The 26,772-nt window shown below is 28.8% G+C and overlaps 1 protein-coding gene and 1 long non-coding RNA gene across 6 annotated transcripts in view; one reads left to right on the top strand and one right to left on the bottom strand.

Moving 5' to 3' along the window:
* The window catches only part of LOC129981916 (myelin transcription factor 1-like), a 295,518-nt gene that overhangs the window by 103,224 nt on the left and 165,522 nt on the right, over positions 1-26,772 (top strand). The gene's annotated exons all lie outside the window — the stretch shown is intronic.
* The window catches only part of LOC129981917 (uncharacterized), a 142,816-nt gene that overhangs the window by 73,290 nt on the left and 42,754 nt on the right, over positions 1-26,772 (bottom strand). Inside the window, exon 2 of the long non-coding RNA XR_008785386.1 lies at positions 15,632-15,737. This is a non-coding gene — a long non-coding RNA (uncharacterized LOC129981917). The remainder of the gene's footprint in view (positions 1-15,631; positions 15,738-26,772) is intronic.

Here is a 26,772-nt window from a genome sequence, read left to right as displayed (position 1 = left end):
AGGGGAAGGGGAGGGGCCTTTGGCAATGAAGCAGAGGGGAAAAAAATCAAAACCATACCTATCACCAAGAAACGTTTAAAAGCTTCTAAGAAGCATCCAAAGAAGAAACAATTTACGCAAATTATAAGCACCAGCTAAACCGACGAAATTATGGATCACCGGCTTCGGTGTTTTTTTTTCCTTCCATCCAGTCCCCCTTCTCCCCCAATTTCCACATCCCCGCACACTGCTCCTGAGGGTGTTGTTAAATGAGTTGAAGGGGCTGGGGGAAGGGGGACGCAAGGTGGGGGCTGAGTAGGGGATCGTTTAAGTGTCGTGTAGCGGACGAAGGTACAAGAAAACGGCGGGTATAATCTTCCTGTAAACAAACTCTGTTTAAAAAGAGCTCGTTAATAATCCACAAATTGGGCGGGTCAAAGGTGTGGGGAGGGCGAGATTTATTTAAAGAGCAAGAAGAAGAAGGAGGGGGAGAGGGTGAAGCCAGGAGAAGAGAGAGAGAGGAAAAAATATGTATGGTAATAAGTGAATGATAAGAGGTCCGATGTTTGGTGGGGTGGGGTTGAGGCTGGGGAGGTTGGAGGTCTTAATGTTTTCGACGAGATTGGAAATAGATGACAGTGACACACTTATTGCGACGTTAGTTCTACCTCTTTAATGATCTGCAACGGCTTTTAGTTTTTTTCGTTCAACTTTTCGCCTTTTCAGAGGCTTTTTATTTTTATTTTTTTCGTCGTCGCAAATATCAAAGATTATTTCTTGGGAGATGTATTACGTGATAGGAATACTGCGGATAAAATCTTAGCAGGTAGATGTTTGAATGACCACTGCGGAAAGTTGATGCGATTGCTTTGTTTCTTGGCATACTTGAAAAGGAATTTCTTTCTTTTATTGCACTGTTTCATTTGTAATCTGTTTTAAAATATTTATGAAATAGTATCTTTATTGTAAGAAATTTTGCTTATTTGTATGCTAGTAATGAATTTTTCATTAGATCAATTGTTGATCTGAATCATTCCTTAAATCGAGTTTACAATTAAAAATCTCATTCGGTGATATATCTTTAACATGAATTATATCACTTATTTTTAAAATAAATACCTAAAAATATTGGAACTAATTATTTTTTTATTAAAATAGTCACAAATCATCAGAAATTTTGTTTGGAAAAAAAATGCATTATGCTTTAAAAATATGTTTCATTTGAGAAGAGAGGGCAAGAAGGAAACATACGAAAAACATAAAAAAATTATTAGCTAAGAAAATGGCTCGATTTCTTTAATATATAAGCAAAATATATTAAAAAGGAAGTTTATTCTAGCTTGATAAGAAAACCTTTGTGTTATTAAATTCGTTGTGTTGTTTTGTATTTACAAATAATTCATTTTAAAATTAAAATAATAAAAAAAAATCTATATTCTTTAAAAAGTTTCACTGTTATGCGAATGAGTCAGCTGAAAAACAACTTTTACAGGAACCAGAAAGGTTAAAATTGCTGGATCATATTTAGAATATTATGAAATACAGAGATCCCACAGGGTATGCAATATTTACAAATTCGGATAAAACACATCAAGACGAGTATTTCGATGTATCTATAACAGTCTAAAAAGACTATGACGCTATATTCGGTTACCCCACACGTTATACATCAAAATACTCATTATCATCAAGACGAGTATTTATCTTTACTAAATAAAGCTGACTTAAAGTTACATTAATTCATAACATCTTTTGCAAATTTATCGTGGAATATGTTTCTCTCTTGTAAATCATAAGAATATTTTTTTTAAATATATTCTAAAAATTTTCTGCTATCCCATACTATTAATACCTAACAACATGTTTTAAAAAATAGTGGAATGGTGGTTAATTACTACCTATTATTAATTTGATTTCTATTATTAAATTGATTTAAATTTCAAAAATCTGTGGTACCACTAGCCAGTTTTGAAATTATAATTTAAACTTTGAAAAGTAAGCAGTACTAAAAAATTATTATCAAAAATTATTTTATACAAAATGCAAAATCAGATCGATCGATAATTCTTATTAAGCTATAATGCCTTTATTTGAAATTTAATTCACTGAATATTCATTGCTTAAATGGTTTAATTTGAAAATAAGTTTATTTATTTCAAAGTCTCAGTTTATACAGTATTACTAAATATATCTTAAATGCTAATTTCGAATTTTAATAGGTTAAAATATCAAAATAATTGATTTACTACAGATTCATAAATTTCTCAGAAATTTTGAAAAATTTTTGAAAATTCCTATCAGCATATTTTGTTTTAAGTGGTTTCGATTGCCAAATATAGTAGAGAACCTGAAATAATTTATTAAAGAAAATCAAATAATTATTTCATCTTTAAAATTTTTTTAAATGTTGAATAAAATGAAAAAAAAAACTTGAAACTAAAATAAAAATGAGAATCATTAAATGAATTTACTAAAAATTTAATTTTCATTTCTGAATGTTGTTTAAAAGAATATCGAAATATAACTAAATTAAATTTATTTTGGTGTTTCTTTACGACCTTTTCTTAGTCATAAAGTACAAAAACCAAAGCTATGGATTTCACAAAAGCATCAAAGGAGAATATTAAATCCGTTCAATAGTTTTAACATAATCCAGAAAAAAATTTTTAAGAAAATTTGGTCTCTTATTAATTTTCAAAAAATAAATCATGCCTTTTAAAACTTCTCTACACCCTTCTACTTCGTTAAAAAGCATAGAAATTTTAAAACCATCCCAATTTCCACCACTAATTGAAGATCACCGCCTCGATAATTATAATTTCCTTCGAAAACTGCCTCAATATTCCAGATGTTTCGATTCCGAAGTAAAAAGGGAATAAAAAAATAAAATTTAAAAAATTCCGATTGCAATAAACATCCAGAAGGGAAAAAAAAGAATAAAATAAAATTGTCTGACAATAATAAAGTAAAATCATCATCCCAATAAAAATACAAAAAAAGGTAGCAGTTTCAGTATATATATAAGGTCCCGAAATTTCGCCTCTGCTTCAAAAGCGTAATAAGAAAAACGCGTGTGGGAGCTGAGAAACGTGAAAAGAAGAGAGAGAGAGAAAGAGGGAGAAAAGATAAAAGAAAAAGAAAAGAGAGCCGCAGCCCACCCCCACCGTCCTCTGCTGGTAGTTAGTGAAATAACAGGCAAGGGTGTTGTTATGTACGCCGGCCGTGGATGTATGAGTGCATGCGTGTGTAGTATGTGTGCGTGTGAGTTATCAAGAGGCGAGGGGAGGAAGAAAAGAAAGCAGATTTCCGCTTCAGCTCACAAGCGACGCGGGTTGGCTCGTTAAGGAAGAGAGAGCGGGGTCGGGCTGGGGGTGGGGTGGCGTCAGTGCTAGCCGATGATAACGTTAGAATCGATGATGCCCCCTTCCACTTTTAATTTCGACTCAAAGCCACAGCCTTTGACTTTACCTTCCTGGTATAGACGCCCTGGGCAATTTAATACCAGTCCCTCACCAGCACCATGGGGATGCCAGCGGACGAGAACGGAGGCTATGGGGAGGGAGGAATTTTAGAGGGGGATATTTCTTTTATCTTAGGGGTGCAGAGATGGTATGTATTCGGACGTGTGAGGACGGTAAAGAATTTTTAGAGGGGAGAGGGAACGAACTCTTAATGAATTGAGCGTGTCCGTCTCAAAATAACTCGATTTACACCCACCCTTTTCGAGAACTGTATGGTTCTCATTGCATATGGGAGAGAGTCCAAAGAAATTAGTTTAAAAAGTGATGTTGCCATTCAAATTGAGTTAAATAATATACAATAAAAAATACAATTAACGGGATGATAACTGATCTGAAATGAGTTTGGTCTAATTAGTTTTAAATTGAGATTATATCTAAAAAAATATTTTAAAGAAATAAACATAATCAGCCCTTCAACTGTTAAGTTAAAAAATCTAATAAGTGAGGAATCTGATATTGTTTCTTAATTAGTTGAGCAATTCACTCGTTATTCCGATTTTGATCCAGGAAGCAATAAAGGCAGAGGAGTTTTGCTGTGTTTAGTAAAATTCAGATTTTGCTTGGCCGAGCATACAGCAGTGTTAAGCATTAAAATCGGAGAATTCTTATTTAAAATATAAAATATGAATTAAATATTTTGCTTTTAACATGAATATTTAACATTTGAAGTTATCGAAGTTTCCAATCTACTGATGCCAATATTTTGTATGATTTTCAACTAAATTAAATCTAAAGCTTCCTAATAAAAGAGATATTTAAATATTTTAATGTCACTGCAGCTACCTAAATTTTCTTACTTCCAGTCATGATACAAATATAAATAAACGTATTTTAAGTAATGTTATAAAGTATTTTATCTTTATTTGCAAAACATATTTAAATTCTAATTAGGATTTTAATATCAATTCTTTTAAAACCTGTTTGAATTTTCAAAAAAAAAAAAAGAAATTACAATTAATCATTTGCTTATTTTTATATACAATATTATAAGTATATAAATTCAATATAGAACGGGAAGATAGAATGCCTCGAATAATCCAAAAAATATTGATAATTCTTTCTTAAGGAAAAAAAATATCAATTATGAAAATAATAATTAAATGAATTTTATATTCGCTATATTATTTTAACGAAGTAAATTTAAAATAACATTAATTTCCTATGAAAATAACAGCATATCTTGAAGAATTTAAGTATACATAAAATATTTAACTCGGTCATAAAATGTTTTTCTTCAAATTGAGTTAAATTCAATTAAAACTTAAACGAAACCTACAGATATTTGCAAATTCATGTCCTTTTAGACAAAATTATTTGCAGCTGTTCAGTTTTAATAACTTCTAAAAACTTTTTTAAATAATCAAAGTAATGCAGTAAAGCAATCTTTTTTTAAATAATTAAATAATCTAGTAATGGTATATATTTAAAAACTGTAATTGTTTTTAATTCGTTCAAAAAATGAAATTTCTTAGTTAAAATAGTTGAAGGTTAATCCAAGTTGCAAAGTAATATTCAGAAACAGTTGAACGAGGTATTTAAGATGTCAATAATTCAACAGAGATTCAAGATGTCACTAACAATAAACAAGTAAAATTGTTTCCTTCTGTTGCATAATACCATTGTTAATTAATAATTATATTCACAGTTTCGTTTCAACTATATAACTGAAGGTTTCTGGGAATTTATAGCTTTCATATTCTCATTTCGGAAACAATATTTTTCTCAAATCAAATTTAAAAAATTCATAAATACTGTAAAATAATCTTAAGAAATTCGTTTTAAAAATTTTTGAAAATGCACTGTAAAAAAATTTAACATATTTTATGATTTTTTTTTCAATTAAGATAATTTCTTTAATACGTTTTCTTGATAATTTTTTTTAATTCTAGGTCCAAACACGGAAAGTTTTTTTCTCATTAGGGCCATACTGAGGCCAAATAACAACATTAACAGACAGTTTCGTTTCGTCTGAATAATTCAAAGTTTCTGATGACTTATAACTTCCATTTTTTTTATTTTGGAAGCAACATTTTTTTCCGAAAACAAATTACAAATTATAGAAATAAAGAAAAATAATCTTGGGAAATTCATTTTAATAATCTTAGAAAATGTACTGTAAAACGGAAAATTTAAGACATTTTATGATTTTTTTTTCAATTAAGATGATTTTTAAAAGTACTTTTTTTTATATTGTTAAAAATTTTTAAAGGCTCTATAGGAATTTCAATTTTAACAGTTTATTTATTTTGCATTTAGAATCACAGCTCCTACTCTAAGGAGCCCATTCTTACATGTATTTTTAAAAAGGAATTTTAAAAAGTATCTAAAAATAAAAATATACATTTCTTAAATTGTAGTTTCTAATCATATTGAGGTAATGAAAACACTGAGTGAGAAAATTTTGATTCATAAATTCCTGATTAATAAGCAAAAAATTTGAAAAATCTTTTAATATCTTTTCACTTATCTGGTTGACAATACTTAAATTAATATTTACCAAATAATTATATGTCTTTATTGTCCATTTTTAAGAATTCACTGTTCACTTTTTCAAATTAAATTGCATGATTGAGATAAAAAATAAATAATACTTTAAAAACTTTTGCATCTGATATAAGACCTAGAATAGAACAATTTAAGAAGTCATAAAATGAAGCAAATTAAATCCAGGTTCAAGTTTGATCTTGAAAATTTTAATGGCACGTGATCTACTTAATAATTCTATTATTTATAAAGCAAATAGTATATGAAAAAAATTATTACAGTTTAAAATATCTCAGTATATTTATAAGATGGCTATATCTCGTTATTTTAATAAGTAATTACATACATTTCTTTGGGACTCGAATTTTTTTAATACTCACATATATTTTCAAAAGAATTTTCAATTCCATCTATTTTTTTAAGAAATAGAAAAATATATGTTCCTTTCATTTTCCATCATGAAATTATTGAAGAATTTTCGCATTTTGTCTTCAGTAACATCCAATTCAAAATCTAGACACTTCTTTTTGTTTAGTTTCTTTATTCAACATTTAAAATCTTTCAAGATTTAAATTTTAAATATTATTGCTTAAAAAACACTTTTCATTCCTTGAAAACTCTTATAATGCGTAATTCCTCATTAAATCGCTATAATCTGCAGCTGTAATTTCATTGGTTATGTTTTAAAACAGTAAGCTATACAAAAATTTAAAAAAATAAAAATAAAAAAATTGATGAATAAAATTAATTTCATCTTAAAAATAAAATAGAATATAGCAGTATTCTTTATTAAATATTATTTTGATAGTTAATTAAGTAGTAAATATTGCAATTCGACTATTTCAACATATTCCTTTAGCACATTAATTTAATTTATTAATTATTAATAATATCATTTTATTTTTAAGCGAACGATACATCATTTCATAACCAGAAGCATAATTAAGAAATAATTTGTAACTAACTTTCATATAAATTATAATAATATGATATTTCTCATAAAAATAATTAAAATTTACAAAACGTGATTTGTTAAAAGCCGGAAAGATATATATTTTTTAATTTTAATATTATTTACTTACTTGCAATTCAAAATTTTACTAAGTGTTCTGCAAATTTATGTTTTAAAAAATCTTTAGAACCATTTGATTAAAGAAATAAATTCAATATTGTTTCTGAATCAATCATAGGTTTTAAATTATGTCACTGTATTAAAAAATGATTACATTCTTAGAATAGAAAATACAACAATTATTTTAAAACATAAAAATTTATGATAGTTATAAAATTATTTTTATATATTATTTGACATTAATTTTGCATGCAGTAAATGATTTAGAAAAACTAAATACACTTTCTTTTTTAAAAATTTATTTATTTGCTTTGAATTTTATATTAACAAATGTTATTCTCCAAAAACTCATATGGAAAATCTTTGCTGAGAAAAACCTGTTAAGCTCATAAAAATCTCAAATTCTTCAAAAAAATCTCAAATTCTTTTAAATTGTCTGCATTAATTCTTTGATTTTAAACTGAGAGGGAAGATTTTGGAAGAGGCAAAACTCATTTGTAGTTGAAATTTTTCCACTTCTCTCCGCCATATTAAAGCAAAGTGACGAATAAACAAACAAAAAAAATAATGACAGTACCAACACCAAATCCAAATAATAATATTTCGCACAGAAGGACATTTATAGAATTAAATTTCCCTTTCATCTCTATGGAAGATGAATTGAATAGCAGCACCACCACCAAATTTCAATTTAAATTAAAAGCCCCAATAAAATAAGACGGTCGCTAAAATTAGATTAAGGGCTCGGCGCTGTCTTCAATTTGTCGATTTCGCCTAGAAAAGGGGCCTCTGGGGCCGCATTTTATTAGCTCACAGGCAATTAGGTTTGCTGCTTCTTTTGTTTCTACCCTAGGATTCATTTGATAACTTTCCAATTCCAACAAATGACGTTTAGCGCGGACAGCCTTTTGTAAACATCCGCGTTTTCTTCAAGAAAAATAAAACTTCTTCTTTTCAGTTTTTTTTTTTTTTCCCAACTTCCTTCCTCTGCTGTCCTTTAAATTAGGCGAACTCACCGGATTATAAATAGGACTTTTGAGCTGCGCAATTCTTTAGCCTGGACGGGAGTGTTAGAATTATTGACGAAGATAAATCGAATTAGTCAGATTAGCTGCCTGACGCTTCCTTGAGCGACTGAAGAGAGAAAATTTAATGTTGACTAGCAAGAAAAAAAAACCCAAATTTTTGGAAGAATTTAAAGATTTTTTACCCATCTTTTAGTTCTTATAAATGAAAGAAGCTTAATATTTTCTGCCAACACTTTATTTCAGCTAATAGAAAATTCATGATTTCGAGTTTCACTCATTTTTTAACATGATAATATTTTATTGACAATTTTAAATAAAATTCTCCATATTATAGAACAACATAACTCTTTACATGCAGGTTATACAGAATAACATAAGGAATGAAACCACCATTTTTTTACCATTTACTAAATATTATATCCAGATCAAACCTCCAAATACAAAATTCCATTAAATAGTTATTTTAGTTTTATAATTATCAAGTTCTCTTTAGTAGAACAGCCAGACAGACGGACTTCCTCTGTTGGGATTTCCTACAAAATTTGATATAAATCTACAAATTTGGTGCAAAATCTATATACCAAATCTCATCTATCCATCTGAGAGAGTTAACGAGTTATTTTTGTCACAGAAAACGGATCGAGAGACGGACAGACGTATTTTAAAACTTAGAAAGTTCTTAAACAAAAAATTTTATCAAAATATCGAGTTCTATATATTTTTTTCACGATTACAATATTTTCCTTTTCTTTGTAATAGATAAGACTTTTTTAAATAACAAAAAAAAAAATCTTTCAGTTTTGACTTACATAAATTATTTACGAGATTAAATTTTTTTATATTAGATATCTAATATGGTCATCAGCTATTTCAGATATGTATAAAAATAAATAATTAAATATATGAAATAGGATCTAAACCAATCTTAACACCTTTATCTATTTTAAAATCGTAGCGATTGAGCATATTTTACAATAAAATTCTTTAATTATAAAATTATTGGTTAGGTCATTCTTATTTAATTGCCCGAGTTTTATATCATTTGCAAAGATAACACAATTCACTTATATTTGCCGGAATTTTTTCTGGTAACGTAACAGGATGTCTTAAAACGTGATTTTTTCATTGATATAATTCTTCTTAAAGTGTATATTAATCAATTATATGTTCCGATATTTTGGTAGATTCTAGAGATTTGTTTATTATACAATGTCAAATTTTAATATATCGTGCCAAACAATACTTTCGACGGACAAAATCGTTCTGATAAAAAATTTAACGCTCTTTATTATATGGAAAATATATTGTACCTAAAAACCAGCGGGTGCTTAAAAAGTGAAATTTAGTGAATTATTAAATGGCTACTAAGCAACCAGCGAAAGTCTTCTCCCTGGAAGTTTTTTCACTTACTCTAAAATAAATGTCTGATCTCCATTCAGCTGCATAACATTACAGACTTTGAGTAAGACCATTAATAATTTCCATGATATTGGTGAACAATAGTTACGAAATATATTTATCTTGAATCTATTATTTCTACTGTATCTAGCATGAGAATATATATTTTGATAGCTTTTTTCCAGTTGAATGAAAACAAGACATAGAATTGCAATTATCATCACAAAATCATACACCAGATAGGATATATTTAAGTCATTAAGTTTCTGAGTTATTGCCTTTACACGCTTGTGAAAATACAGCACTTTTATCTATCTAGCTCTCTTAGTTTTATCGTGTGCAATTGTACTGGAACAGTCAGACAGCCTGCCTCGAAATGGATTTTCTACAGATTTTGCCATCCATTCCATATACCAAATTTCTTTCAGCTAGCTCAAAGCGTTGTTAAGCTATCGTGTTCGCAATCAAACATAATGCCAAAAATGCATTTTTCAGACTCAGGATGGTCAGAATCATAGAAATTCGTCAAACTTCGAGTCGGAATTTTTTGAAGATTACAATATTTTTTTTTAATACTCCGTATACGAGAAAATAAGATCGCATAAATTCGCTATCATAATATTAATTAATTCAAATTATTCTTATTTTTCATTTTGAATGATTAATTAATTGAATAATTAATGTGTATTCATTTTAATGAAGTTCTAGAAACAGATTCAAATAAGAAAAGAAATTTTCAAAGAGAGGAAAAAAAACAGTTTTTATTGTAACTTAACCCTTTAAAGGGCCATTTTTTTCTAGTCATATTATGTTAAAATATTTTTATACTTGAAATTAGAATAAGAAAAAGGATTCATTTAGATAAATTAGTATTAATTATAGATAGATAAATTTAAGATAAATTTAATTTGATTAATTGGTTAATTAATAATTAAGTAACAAGTCAAGACACCTCATTTTGTGTGAGATAAAGAACTAAAGCATCTAAGTTTCTGTCTTTCTAAAAAAAATTTGTCAGAACTTAGGCCAACCTACATAAATTCATACAAAGATTGATAAATTTGGTGGGAAGCATACTTCCCACGGCCCTAGAAAAGGTTAAACGTACCTGAAAGATGTTGGGAATTTCAGTAAAACTCATTTTATCCATCAAATTGACACCTTTCATAATCAAATAAGACTCTTAATATATGATATTAGAAAATATTATTTAATTTTGAAATTCATAAATTTAGCCATAAGCAGGTGCTTTATTTTTAAAAAAAATGCTATCAACGCTTATCAAGTGAAGTTTACATGTATTGAATAAAAAAATATAAAAATTTGAATAAAATTTTGTTAAGGATTTTAATTCAAATGAGTTTTTTTTAATTGCTGAAATTGCTGTTGTAATTACCTAAGTATTATAATTAGAGCCCAATTACATATATTGTATTAATTTATCTTTTAGAATATTTTATTTAACATATTAAAGTATTCTGTTTATTGAAAATGAATTCATTAAAAAAACTAAAAAATAGTTTATGTAATTTCAAACTGATGACGCAAACAACGATGAAATATATGATCAATAAACAAATATTGTTTAAAACAAATATCTTATTCAAATAATTTAAAGTTTCTATCATTTTGAATCATTTGCAGCTAATTATTTCTTCTTTTGCTTGGGTACTGAGAAAAAGACAAATCTAAATTTAATATATTTATTTCAATATTTACTAATAACTTTTGTATTTGCGTGAAGGGAAAACTATTTACCAACATAATAGGAAATCGAATAAGTATATTTTAACTTTATTTTAAAATCATGAAAGGACGATTAAAATTTATTTTACGCATCTGTTAACATCTATTTTTCTCTCCGTTTGATCCGAGTTACTTATCCAGGACTGTTTCGCATGGTAAGTTTATTAAAGCAGAAGTCTATTTATAGTATCGAAATTAGAACTTCAAAGTAATTAAAAGCTAAGTAGTTACTCGATATTTTATCCTGGAAAACTTCGTTTTCGTTTGAATTGAATTATAAGAATAAAAATATCGTTACGAATTCCAAAAGTTCCATAAAATCAACGAATTATGTGTAGTGAGTGTACTGTGAAACAGTCCAACAGGTCTAATACCAAACAGCGACGCTTTATCCAATACAATAGCAGGAGAACATATGTAACATAGCCAAAACGTAGAGAATACTTGCAGGAAACAACGTACAACAGCACAAGCAGTACAGCGATAAACACTACAAATCGCTGAAAGAGACAACTAGCTCAACTAATAACTTGACTTCAACTCAAATGATTGACTCCAGCTCCCGGCTTTCTATATCTAGGAGAGAAGGTTCTAGAAAGACCAACCTAAATCATATCCTAGTGGACCTATCCTCAAAATTTCTGGAGATTCTGAAATCTTCCATTTCGTCGCCAAACGGTCACCAAGCTTGCAGCTACGAATGGGGTTCATCGTATCAATATCTGTTCAACATCCATGGAGCTGTCTGTAAAACTGTCTTTCTTACGATGGAACTAAATGCATTGGAAAGCAACATTACAATGCGTAACAACATATATATATATATATATATATATATATATATATATATATATATATATATATATATATATATATATATATATATATATATATATATATATATATATATATATATAAATTGAATATGTATATATGTTATAGTAAATGTGCTTAATATGTTGTTATGCATAATTACCAATAATTATTCAAAAACACCACATTGTGATTAGGAATAATAACAGGTAATTATATATCATAACCAGTTTATTACATCTACCGTAATTATATATATATTCAACTCTTAAAAGTAATTTGAGGAACTTTCTGTATATTTGTGCATTTAACCACTAATTACTTTTATTTTAAGTGAAAATATAAAGTCATTAGATTTTGAATAGCAGAATGAATTTATAACGTTCTCGTACATAAATTTATATTACTTTCAGCCACATTTATATTGTTCATTGTATACTTTTCTAATACAATTTTACAACATTTATAAAATAATCTATTAAAAAATTATCATCGTTTCGATATAATAAAGTTTTGTAAAAAAAGAAATCCATTCAATAATTATACCTACTGATTCGCATTACTTCGATTCATTTAAGAAAACAATTTGCAAATCATTAGAGTCATAAAACAAGCTTCAATTTCGAGGAAAGAAAATACAAAAGGAAGTCTTGTACTTGACCACTGGACTTTTTCCCTCCCTCTCAACTATCAGACCAGCAGACGATCGATTTCCATCATCGTCCAGCCCCCACCCCCATCTGTACTCCCCCACCAGCTTCCCACTGATTTCGTTCGAAGCCCCTTCTCTTCCCCCACGACCCAACACCCCTCCCCTCTCCCATCACGTCCAAGCCCTAATGGTTCCAACGGTACACGTCTCTCGAAAATCCCCCTCACCCCCCATACATCCCTCTCCCCTTCCCCCTTTGTCACGTGATCGGTCAGCGGCTGTATTTTCAGATGGGGAATGAGTAGGAAAAAGGCAAAACGTGTTTTTTCCTCTCTTATAAAGCGTGGCAGGGAAAAAGAATTAAAAGAATAAAAAAAACGAAAGAAAGAGAGTTAGAGAGAGAGAGAAAGATGAAAATCGTTCTCGCTATTTCAAGATCGCGATCGTTTGAATGTGTGTTGGTTATCTAACAGTAACTTATTCCCGTGAAAGACGTACTTTGATTTCACAGAGAATATATTACCCACTCATTATAAAATACGATTAGTATAAAATCGAAATTCTTACAAAAAATTTTTCTCTAGGCGATCTCCTCTTCGAAAATAACGATATTCTAATTTTCCTCAAGCAACTGATAGGAAAATAAAAGTAAAGAAATAAGTAAAATATAGAAATAAAATGTTAATAAAACGCAAAAGAAAATATTTCTTTTAAAATAATTAATTAATACTCTTTTTTATTTAACGTTTAGAAATAAGATGATCTTGTTGTTATTATTCTTTCGAACTAATAAAGAGGGCTTTCGCAGAAGCCTTTATTGTTAATACTTTATGCCACCTCGCTATAAAGCTATAAGGAAAATCAAAATTCATCGCTCACAACTTACAGCTAACTAATAAATTAGGGAAGTTTAAAATATTTGGTATAAAATTTTATGTTAGTTAACTCGGAAAAGAAAACTTCTTGCAATGAACCTTCGTAGGAAGCATTGAGTCCATTAGACTCCTACTTTAAGATTAGTCTCTTTAGAATAGCTGAATGGTTTAATGAATACACAAATTGAATATGAACAATTTCGTGCATCAAAATCCTATAAATGGTATCGCAATTGTCTCCTTGAAATTTCAGAACTGCTTAATAAATACATATATTGAATATAAAAAATTTTATGTTCCAAAATTCTATAAAATTTATTTTATTTTAGTTTTATATTATTATATTAGTTATTAGTTTATATTATTATATTAGTTATTCTTATCTAAACTGCTTACAAGTTTTTTGCTTAAAAAGTATGATAATAAATAATCCGACATTTGCAAGCAACAACATGAGGTGAACTCATGAAAAACTCAAGTGTGACATTCCTGCATAACCTTTTTATCATTTCAACCCATTTAACTAAACAAAAGGTTCTGCTTATTTTTTTAATTCATATCCATTCATATGTGGAATCAATTTGACTTATAGAAATCGAATAACCAATTAAAGATGGTAGATCTTGTATGGATATCAAGTGATTATAAACAGGCCTAGGTCTCAGCTACAAAATGGAGAAGCAATGGGAATCACCACGACTGCATATTTCCATTACAAAATTAAGAGTTGTAAAATATATATTTCCAAAGCTAATATACAACTACCCAAATAAAACGTCATCTACTCTCTATTACTTTAAATTGTTTACAAAACTTGGACTGTATAATTTTTTCCTCTTCAGTCACATTCCGATTGGCAACAAAAAAAAATTCAGTAAAAACAGAAAATGAATTATGTTAAACTAAATTTGTTTCCCTTCCGTAGATAATCAGGTGGAAAAAAATTGTAGCAAATTTGGGAAATTGATAAAAAAAAATTAAAAGCAATGAGAAATAAAAATTAGATAATAAAAATTTATGGAAGATATTACTGTAACTCCTTCTGCACTATCGGAATTTTCTACCCAAAAAATGATTTTCTGACTTATATATTTATGTTAAAATATGCTGCTTAAAATACTCAGCTAAATTTTGTGAAAATATATATCATTCTTAAGAAAACTTACAATCAATTTATAATGAAATATTTGAAATAACAAATTAATTTTATTTTATTAATTATTAATATTTTTTACATTATCAAGACATCAAATTTCCATTTCATTCAAATATGCATTCTTTGCACATCTTTGATTTTAACTATATTATTTAGTTTATAAAAAATATTTGATCGCATTTTACATCTCCTTCGTCAAGGTCCTTTTTTGTAATTTAAAGCTGCAATTTTTCCCATTAGTTCAAATTCATTGATTCTGATATAGTTAAACTGAAAGTCACATAGAAAAAGCAATGTGAAAATGAAATAATTTTCAATAATGGATAAATTATTTTTGGATAAAATATTTATTTTCAGTTAAGCTTTTAATGAAAATTAAAATAACTGAAATGGGAAATAAAAAAAATATGCTGATTTTCAAAAACCTTAGTTTTTAAAAAGTTATAAATTCGAAATTATCTATAGTTAGAACAAATATCATGCATTTTAAAATTAATTCTAAATGAAATTTGAGTTTATAATCTAAATTACCAAGAAATCATTTTGTCCTCCTCCATTTCCAAAAAATTAAATTATAGAGTGTAATTATTTGGGATCATATTAATTCTAAAATCTACTTAATGATCAGAAAAAATATTAAAATATATCACCAATAAATTTTAACAATACATTTTATTGCCTTGAAAATAATTTATATACCTTAGGTACACAAACTCATATTTAAATTTCAACTGTATCTTTTATTTCAGACATAATGTTATATTTCCTTTAATAAAATAATTTAATGGTAACATAACTGAATAATCAAGCGGGGAGGTTTTATATAATATTTCCGTCATTCACACATTCATTATTTATTAACAACCAGCTCTTTAACATGCCTTATTTTATAAATAAAATAACTTACCTTTCGTGAGATATTCTGAATAGATATCTTGTTGGAGATGTTTTTCTTTCTTTCTATTATTTGTTCACTTTTACTTATTTTCGCAATCTACGCTCTTCAAAACCATCTAAAAATGAACATCTTCCTTTATTATCAATTCATAAACGTAAAACAATCCCTTAGAACATCCCTAACACTATTTCACATCATTGAAAACACTGAATATACGCGGAGAAATTTATTCCAAATATGTCTACCACCATTTACAGTTTATTAAAACACATCTCATATTTAGATTATACGTTAATAAAATAAAACACGAAAGAAACGAAGAAAGACGAGATGCGTCTTGCAAACCGGGGCGTTTGCAAGATTATACACTCTAAGAATTAAAAGAGAGTTTTATGAATATTTATGATGCAGTTTTCTTTAAAAAGAGACGCGAAGAAGATTCAACATAACAATCAGGAAACACTATCAACCTTTAAATTGTTATATTTTGCAAGATCGTGTTAAAACAATGTAGACCAAAGCTAGCTCTGAAGTAATCAATTCTATTTGCAAATGATTTATTGATAGAGTCGAAATGTTAAAAGAACATATCTTGCAAATAATTTCATTTTATGCAAAGCGGAAATGCAGCTTGTTGGGAAAAGAAATTTAAGCTCAGCATTTTATTTTTAGTTTCGTATTGGAAATGCTCTAATATAAATAACTGGACATTCTTTCCTTTACACGTGAAAACATAAGTAAAGATCCGTAAAATATGCTTCTCTGGAATATTCTGCACATTCAAATTTTCAAAACAAATATTTTTGAAAATTTGAATTCACTGTATAAGGGAATAAAAACATAATATTTGAGTTAAAAAAAACATGCAACATTAAATATGAAAGTTTCTTCTTTTTTAAACACTCTTGGTTGCTCATATCTATAATTAGGAATGGGTGCTGATTAAGTTGATTCAACTGATGCTATAATTACATAATGTGTTTGTAATAATATCATCGATACATTAGTGGGTACAAGATTTTGTCAAACAGAAATTTTTTACTAAAAATCATTAATTAATTAATTAATAAAGACTTTCACTCACTGAATTTAAAATATAAACCAAGACTAAAATGAATGTTCGTAAATTGAAAAGATAGTCAAAGATTGCAGTAGAGATTTAGAAAATTCATTTTTTTTAAAAAAAGAAAAAAATAATAATGTTATTTTACATATTCTATACACATTCAAATGGCTCTTTTGCAGTAAAATATTGTAAGCTATTTCACGGCATATGAAAGCAGTATCTTTATCTTAGATCATTTGGATTTTGGCTTAACAAGATTTCTGTTCTGTTCCTGTTATGTGCGGATAACAAATTTGGTGATTTCATTAAAGACTTTGAAATAGAATTAATGTTATTTTCTTACGTGCTATGAAACTTTTAGGTAAGCATTTTGCATTGGAAAACAGAAAGTGGTTTTTTTTTCCGCTATCCATTTAAGATATTTTTTTTAGGGGGGGAGGGCTCTGCAACCAGTTTTTTTTTCTAAGTGAATTTTGAATACATAAGAAATTTAGTGAGCTCTTTTATAATACAAAACTTTTTGGTTCATTATTTATTTTAGCTAGACACATTTTTTATTAAGAATTCCTACCGTTTTCAATCTTGATTTCATTTACATTGACAATGCATTTTGTTCCTTTTAGACTTTACAATTAATTCCTTTTTGATTTTGCGATTAAAACAAATTTACATAATTTTCACTACTTTCTCAGTTTTATTCTTTCAGAACAAGTGTGTAATTTTTTTTTTTTAAAAAGCATTACTTTTTTTTAGATTATGTTAATATTGCCAGGTAATAATGTCTTTCTAAAACTTCATTAACTTCAAATTGACACAAAATAACCAAATATTATCTGTAGCATTGCAAATTTTAAATAAATCAGGCAATTGCAATGGATGAGGGGGAGAAAGTTACGATAAACATCATTATGAAGTTAAACAGTCAAAAATAGGATCTTGGTGAATTTGAAAGTAATCAATGTATCCATACAGAATTTATATATTCATGTTGGTTATCGCTAATGAAACGCCGAATTTAATTTCAATGAATATCTAAATGGAAGTTGTGTTAATATGAATTCTTTCGATACTTTGAATAAATGCAGAAATACAAATTGCATCATTCACTAGAATTCGTTGCTAGTAAAATTCGATAAAATTTTCATTTCAAATGACTTCACTCAAAATTGTGAATCATAGTAAATAAATAAATGTTTATTTTAAGCTGTGTTAAAAGCACAGATAATAAAGGCAAAGTTAAGGTGAAGTGTCTTGACAAATTTCCTTATGGATTTAAAAAAAAAAACAAAAAAAAATGCACCTCTGTTGTTGTCTCCTCACCGTTGCTTTACAAATTGAGTCAAATTCAATTTCCTCTCAAGAACTGCGTATCTCTTTTTTACTTGACAATTAACCAATAAAAAAGTCGTAGTAATCGGAACACAAATTAAATTTTAATTAACGTAATAATTACGACATCCATTCATTCTCGGCAAGAGACAGGAAATTTCACCAAAAATTATTTAATTTTAAAGGAAACTCTCCCCTCCCCCTAAAAAAAATAAGAAGATAATTATAAAAAGAATAATGAAACACTTAACAAGTCGGGAAACATTCTTGAAACGTTGACGGGATAATTCAGAACAGAATTTTCGGAAGAAAAGATGAAAGAATCTTCCAGCAAAGATATGAATTGCAGAACTTGAAAAGAGACAAGAAGTAGCTAAGACCAAAGTCTTCTTCTCTCCTACCTTTCCGAAAAAGGAGTTGTTTCCTTCGTCCCGAAATGAGGAAGTGCTTTCCGAAGGGGAAGTGGAGATAAGGAGCCAGGTACTGTCACAGGAGCCCGTCGGAAACATCTCAGAGATACTTATCTCAAATCTCAGACTTCTCCTTTTGGCAATACGGGGAGCCTGAGATACTTCTTTTCATTTTTTTTCTTTCTTTCTATTTTATTTTACTTCTTCATCCACCCTGCGGTATCAGTGAGGAAGGTGGTTTGTTTATTTATTTTTTCATTTATCGGAAGAGGCCACTTCCTCCAAAGGAAATGAGATAGGTTCAGAAGATAATTCTGCTTTCCCGGAATTCTTCCTCCTCATATAAACAATTAATTATGATATCGCTTTTAAGAAAAGTTTTATTGTAAAAGGAAGGGGAAGTCGACGACGTTCATTGTGAAGGATTCCTCCATTTTTCCCCCCTGCCGTCGTTAATTTGGTAAAAGGGAAGTGTATCATCATGTTCTCCTGCTGCAAAAGTTTGTTGTATGATGACTCGACATTGGGATCATCCGCTATCAATAGTTTGAGGGTAACTTTTAATTTCGTAATAATGATATTACTTAATAAATTTTGTCTTAATCAGAAAACTGAAACTTGCATCTCACATCGCTTTCATGTTCGTTCATCTTGTCCATGTATAAAATTAAAACAGGCTATATTACTAGCAATCGTTGATATTACACCTAGTATTATACATGATTCGCTTTCATCAACTATACTACGGTAGTTTTACTATCACTACGGATGATCTCACCCCCCCTTCTGCACTGGACCAATGAAAATATTAAAATATTCTTCTGCTTAATCATTCACATATTAAGGCAAATAAATTGTTAACAGATAGTTTATGTAAAAATATTTATTTTTCATGGTAAAATTGATTTCAATGTTTATATGATTAATCAACAAGTTCATTACAAGATTGCTCTTTCATAAAGAGCATTTAGAACGATATCGCTTCAGGTGTATAACGATTATTCATAGTATATTTCTATTCGAAAATATTTTTTCTTTTAAATATACAGCTTGAAAGTGCTTAATCCTTTGGGATTTGATTAATGTTTCAATTTATATAAGCATTTTAGACTACAAAATAGAATACAATCATCCAGTACAAAATGGGTTGAATAAGAAAAATGCTTCGCCATAGAAATATGAAAAAATATTAACTGTAATTAGAAGTTTTCTTACAATGTATATTATATACAAAAGAAAAAATGTGAATGAAAAACAACGAGGAGAGAAGAAAAACACTGTAAAGATAAGTAAATTAATTCATATTGACTCCATAAATAAATATAATAACACAAAATGAAATTATCAATAGATTAATATGTATAAAGCAATAACAAATTAAAAAGTTTAATCTATCTATAAATATTTTATTTTTCATAACAGGAGTGTTCTCCGAAGCAGCGATCACTGAAAACTTTTTAATTTACAAATTTTTACTTCGAAATAATAGGAATGACTTAAAAAAAATAATAATAGCGATGATGCTTCTTTATCTTAACTGGATTTTTATTTTGACATATTTTTAAAAAAAAACTTTTTTTTTATTTTTTTATTTGATTTATCTTTTAATCTACATTATTTATTTTCTTATTATTCAATCATTTACAATTTGAATGATTTTGTCCTACTCCCTATCTTGGCGATCTCGATTCCACACCCCTGTTCCCGGATTTAAAGTATTCTCTGATCACTGTGTGGCAACCAACGAAGAGTCAAAGAAAAAATTAACATCCCCAATCCTAATCAAAACAATGTTGATCGAAAAGAGAAGAATTGTAAAGAGACGGAAAAATCATTCTACTTCGGCGTTCTATGCTCAAAAGATTTTGTATAAAAATATACACTTAACAAACAAAAAGTCTTTCAGCAAAACTAATTATAATAACGGAAATTGAACAGAGATATGATCAAAAATGATTTATTGGGCAAGAATATTTTTAAACTTTACGTCGTTTATGTTATATATCTTAATTATTATACGTATCTTAATATATATATCTACGTATCTTAACATATACGTATACTACGTATCTTAATATATATATATATACGTATATTAATATATATATCTTAATTATTATATTATTATTAATTATTATAAAATATAGTTTATAATAAATATTTATTAATTTCATCACCTTGAAAATTGTAAATTAAACAAATTTCATCCATTCGATTATCCTTTAAATCTATAAATAGCTAATGAAATTAGATAAATTTGATCAAGACCATTATAATAATGACCTTATTTTACTATATTACTTAAATTAAAGTCACTTGTATATTGTTATATTCTCTACAGCATACAACGGCCCACAGATTCATGAACTGCGTGTCAAGAATACAAATGATGTCATGCACAAAAATACTAAAATCTCGAAAACTTTCAAAAACATTTTTTTTTCTTTCAAATTTTCAATATTTGTAAGAAAGAAAAAAATCTTGATTTAAAACATTTCAGTTCTTAGATTTTACTATTTTAATTCAACTTACTTTATTGATGATTTATTCTTTTTCGTTTGTTTATTTTAAATTTAAGGGCCATTTTGACATTTTCTGAAAGAAATGAATTCCAGGATTACGAGGCTTTTCCCTAAAGTTAAAACACTTATGAAACTCCTTCATAGTTCATGCTATTTGGACAAAAAGATGACAAACAGCAAATTGTTATAAAGTACGAGGCATTTGAAAACTTTGTTTATAGAACATTACTGTGTGTGTGTGTGTGTGTGTGTACAGATGCGTGGCCGAAAAAAAGACATTTTCAAAATTAAAATTTAAACTCCGCTTTATTTTACTATAGGAGTCGTAATTTGCACAAGAGAGAAGTGATGATAAAATGACGTACTGTGTTTACGACCCACCCCAAAGGCAAGTCATCGAAATTTTTACCTTCATTGACTTTAATATGAGATTCTAATAGGGATTTCTTTGCCAATTTAGACTAGGGAATATTAGATATATTTTTAAAAAGATATGCAGGTGTTACGTATTTTTATCCTTTCATTCCACGGAGTCAGCAATAATGTTAAACACGTATTAGGAATAAATAATAAAAAAATGAGAATTGGATCAATAAATAAGAGAACATTTTAGAATAAAATTAACACAGGTTAATTTAAAATAAAAAATAGGGAAATATGATTTAAATTAAGAAATATTATTATTATTATTATATTCCCAAAATCAGCTTATTACAGCAGTGTTTTATAATTTCTGATAATGAATGATTTAGATACGAATCAATTTCTTTACTTTAAAAATGATAATACTTTTATCAGTATTTTTTTAAACAAAAAAATCTTGCATCTAAATTTTTCTTCTTACCCTATATTTCTTCCACAGAAAAAGTAGAGAGACTTGTCGTAAATAAATCTAATTAAGAACGTCATTTCGTATCGTTGCTGATTCTTCTCGTACCGGTTCAGGTGCGCTACCTTTAAATATCCATTTGATTATCCGTCTTCATGAGCCAACAGTCAAAAAGGAAAAGCACAAAGGAAAACACAGAGGCAAAGTTCACTTAGCGATTAGCTTTACATTTATATTAACCTGCTTTAGTTCATGCATTTTTTTTCTGTCTCTCTGCGCTCTCCACATTTAAATCCAGCTTGCTGTTACAGTAATGTAACCCGTCATTGGACCTGAATTAAAAATAGGGTACGTTTAAAGAAAATAAAAAAAAAACGCATAAACCAAGCTAATAAATTTGTGGTCCCGATAACAAAGACGGAAAGCTTTTTGTTTTTAGCTTTTAAAGCGACGAATAGGTTGAAGGTAAAAATTTTCCTCCACTTGCTGCCACTGCCTGCTTTGTTATTTTAGCTGCCAACCCTCCCTTTTGCCGAACCACTAACTCAACTCCACTCTGTGATTTTTTTAATTCTTTATTTCTTTTTCACTTTTTTTTTTTTTTTTTTTGTCTTCCGTTTTAAACATCCTCTGTTTTAGAGAGAAGAAGAGACCCTAACTGTGACTGTTAGGCATGGTAGCAAACGATAGAGTCAAAAAAGGATGACGAGGAAGGATGGGGAGAGGGCATTTAAAGAGCTAGTGGGGGGGGGTCGGCAGAAAAGAGCGGGAAACCGCTAATGACTGTGCGGGAGTGGTATTGGCTCCCTTTGAATAATGAGGAACAGCTTTTGTTTTTGCGTCCACCTTCTCTGTGTACTATCCTGGAGGGGGTGGTTGAGGAAGGTGGTTCAGGAAGTCGTCTGAAGGGGAATGGGGGCGGTTTAGCAACCACTACGCACGACTACTAATTCAATTCTTGCTTCCTTCCGTAGATTGGAGAAAGACTGTTACCCTAAAATCCTTACTAAGATGGAAACGAGGAACATTGATAACTCTCTGGGTTTTTCTCCCTCTCTCTCTATCTGCCCCTATTTATTTGTACACTTTTCCATTTATTCTCGGGGATTTTTTTTTTTCATCACACCTTTTCACGTAAGGGAACTGATAAATGCTTTCCAAACGGGCGGATGTGACGGATGTTAGGGTTGAAGTTGCGTTGTCATAGTGGGGCTGGATGATAAAAATCACTGTGGGGACCAACGGGGTCCGGAAAACCCGAGTAATTAATTATGTGAAGCTGCATCAGATTATTTTTCTGTTATTACTTCTGGCAAAATTGTCAAAAGATAGCCAGCTAATGCCGTGGTAGTGAGTTTTTCTACTATCCAGTCTTTACAGATAGTTTGATCATCATAAGTTGGAAGATGTCATTTTCATGAGTTTTAAAACTTTTTTAGAGTGAAAAATGGGACCAGGGATCATTTATTTGTCATTTTAACAAACGGAAAATTGTTCACTTTTTTTCCAGTTCTCTTTTTATAGAATACATTGGTTTTATAAAATGTATTATTATAACTTATAAATATAAAACTAGTTAGATATTTAAATAGATAAAAAAAAAAGAAGCATCCAAGGATTTAATATTTTAGTTCCAAATTAATTTAAAAAATAGAAATGACTTCACAACAATAATCTTTATCTTTTATGGACTTAACTTCATCTTTTATAAAAATTATTTCAAGACATGGTTGCTTTGTAAGGCGCATTTCGAAGTAAACATATTAACTTTTTTTTTTTAAATTTGAAAGACTATTCTGCATGTAAATCTTTTTAACATTCATTTACTGAATTTTTGCACATATTTTGCAATAGCAATGAATATTTGAAATATTAATCAGTCGATATTTCTGTATATATTACAGCTTAAGTCCCTTCTTTCTAATTTTGGAATATGATATACAAATATTATATGATATAGAATATGATATGCAAATAAATTTTCTACGGATAATTCTTTTTGAATTTAATTCTGTCGAAATTGGATAATACTATGCAAAAGATTCGATTAAATTAGTATAAAATAGCAGCAACAGAAAATGATGGCAATTAGTAACTGAAAATATTCTGAACAAATTTATTTTAAATATTAAAATAGCATCAATAAATAATACTTATTAGTATGTAAAAAGGGAGTCATTTTAATACACAAAATGATAGTAAATACAATAAAAAGTTCTGAAACTTCTAAAATTTATAATTTAAAAAGCGAGCAGTTTCAGTTTTCAGTGCAAAGAAATCTGAATGCAACAATTGCATAATAAAACTTTGATAATAATTCATTATCATTCACATTTAATTTATAATTTATTTTTTAAATATTAAAAGTGTTTTAGTGTTTTAAAGAAGACAAATTTTTAATTGCTTTTTTTGATTGGCTTATATCAATGAGCAATTAGCATCTGAGTAATGGAAACGGAAATCACAATACCCATAAGTGAAATATTAAAGACCTGGGAAGCATGTACCTTCATTAAAGCGCTGTTGAAGAAGACAATAAACACTTTTTTGTATTTCAACGAAATTTTATAAAATCTGTTTACTTTAATTGCAAACGTAGTAAAAAAAAGGGGGGGGGGGAATTGGAACTTTTTTAATTGCCATTATTCATCCCTACATCAATTATTTGCAATATAAGTTGCTAGAATGTACATTTCTTGTTGTTTCTTATGGCACTTGCCATGGACAAGCCCGCTGTTCGAAAACAGCCGATTTAAGCCTAAGGGAGAGAGCCTCTTGTTTTTATCGTAGAGCCATCTTGGGCCTAGAGTACGACTTGACTACTCACGCATCACTCATTCGCTTGCACAACCCCTTTTTACAGGAGGGCACATTCACACATCTCACAGATAGAACAGGAAGAACAACCATGCCCAAACCGGGACTCGAACGCGGGACGCCCAGATCACGGAGAAGACGCGCTACCCCTATGCCAGGACGCCGGCACATATCTTATACCTGAAGGATATAAAGTTACAAGTGAGATTTCGCTTTCTTTTTTAGATTTTCTCCCAAGAAACAGGATAGGATTCTTAGTTACCCCTGATAATTTCCAAAGAGATGTTATTAAGAGAAGGGTTTCAATGTAATAAAAACCTATATTTTTCATGCATTTTGTACAATTTATTTTATGATAGGACGGTTATTACGTATAGGAACATGGCAGTGTCCTGTTCTGCCAATAATGTTTATTACTTCGTATCAAATTAACAACTAATGTTTTTAAAGAATCTACCTTATGATCAACATACATAACACTTTTCAAGCGTAAAAGTTAGTTATTCGTAATGATTTATTGTTGAATGGCATCGAGTGTAGATGGAAACAAGAAAACCGAACTCTAGGACAAAGAAAGACACAATGCTGAAAGAGGAATCCGAAAATGATGGTTTTGACTCTTTTAATAAGACGTGGAGATTGTGGTGATGAAGAAAATAACATATCGAATCATTCGTGGTTGAATTTTTAATATATATATATATTGTTTGACTATGTTAAAGGGACCAGAATGAGTTATCATTATTCGTTCACCTGAGAGATTGATGGAATAGAGTGTTCATAACTGAATGTGAAAGCTTTGAAGAGCACCAATTTGAATAATTCAAAACTTGTTTTGAAGCTAATGATTACGATTCCTGAGATTTAGAATTTTATATTACCATGTCCTATCGCTAAACAGATTCTTTTCAGGCAGCATGAATGTCAGGGAAAAATTAATTGAAATGGAGATTTAACGTTCTTCGTGAAGTAGAGGCTTTATTTTTCTACAATTTATTTTCTAATTTTTATACATTTTAAAGTAAATTTCTAAATTTTATACATTTCCTTCTCTTATCTCATAATAATCAACAATTTTTAATTTTATAAAGATTCATTTTCCTATAAAACTGTGTATATGGTAATTAGAAATTACACCAAATTAAAGGCATTGAATAGTTCTGACTATTTATATGCGATATTCCATGACACAGAATATATTTTTATTGAGAAAGTATGTTGAGAATACTTGAAACGGGCGATAAAATGACTGGAAATGAATGTTCAATAATTAAAGTACGTATTCCCAATTATTTCATATTTTTGGGGGTAATCGGGATTTTGTCGGGTATATATTAACATTATTGTAAATTAAAAGATTGTTTGGGGGCGAGACATCGTTTAATGAGCCCTTCAGAACATAATTATGCACGCACATGAATTAAGTACGTATTTTTCTTTCCAAAAAGCACATTCTAATTCGAAGAAAATAATTTCTATAAAATTCGTTCCCAGTTATCCTATTGGACCTTACAAATACAACAGTAAATTCTTCGAAACAATTAAAAGCTTTATTCCCTTACGACACCTCAGTTAAATGGCACGGGTGTATATAACTAAACCTCTATTCAGAAATAAAATAATTTGGACTTAGAATAACAAAAATTTAAGTTGTGAAGAATATTTTAACATCATATAAATAGTAGTTCATTCGTGCAACTGGGGAAACTAATTTTCAACGAATTTTCAAATTATCTAATTCAAAACAAAATTTCGAAAAACTAGAATAAAACGAAGTCTCTAACTGATTGGTTAGGAGACATACAAATCAAATATGTGCATGAAAATATCAAACAATATAAAAATTTAGATATTCACCGGTATAACTTTTTCCACACTGAAATTTTAAATTTATTGTTGCTCTTAATGTATATTTGGCGACTTTTAATTGAAGGATTATTTTTGTATTTTCATAGAATCGATAATCCTTATTTTAAGGATATCCAAAAACGAATGAATTTTTAAAATCGAAACTATGATAAGGAAATTTTTAACCTCTCACCATCCACACATACAATTACAAAAACAAACAAGTAAATGCTGATTGTTGATTCCGAGACATCACATGTCTGTATTTCGATTATGCGGTCTAAATAAATGAAATACTCAGATCTTCGGTAGCAGGCTCGTTTCACCGT

The sequence above is a fragment of the Argiope bruennichi genome, chromosome 8 (assembly GCF_947563725.1).
Source record: "Argiope bruennichi chromosome 8, qqArgBrue1.1, whole genome shotgun sequence".
NCBI classification, from domain to species: domain Eukaryota; kingdom Metazoa; phylum Arthropoda; class Arachnida; order Araneae; family Araneidae; genus Argiope; species Argiope bruennichi.
This window is presented reverse-complemented; position numbering and strand designations above follow the sequence as displayed.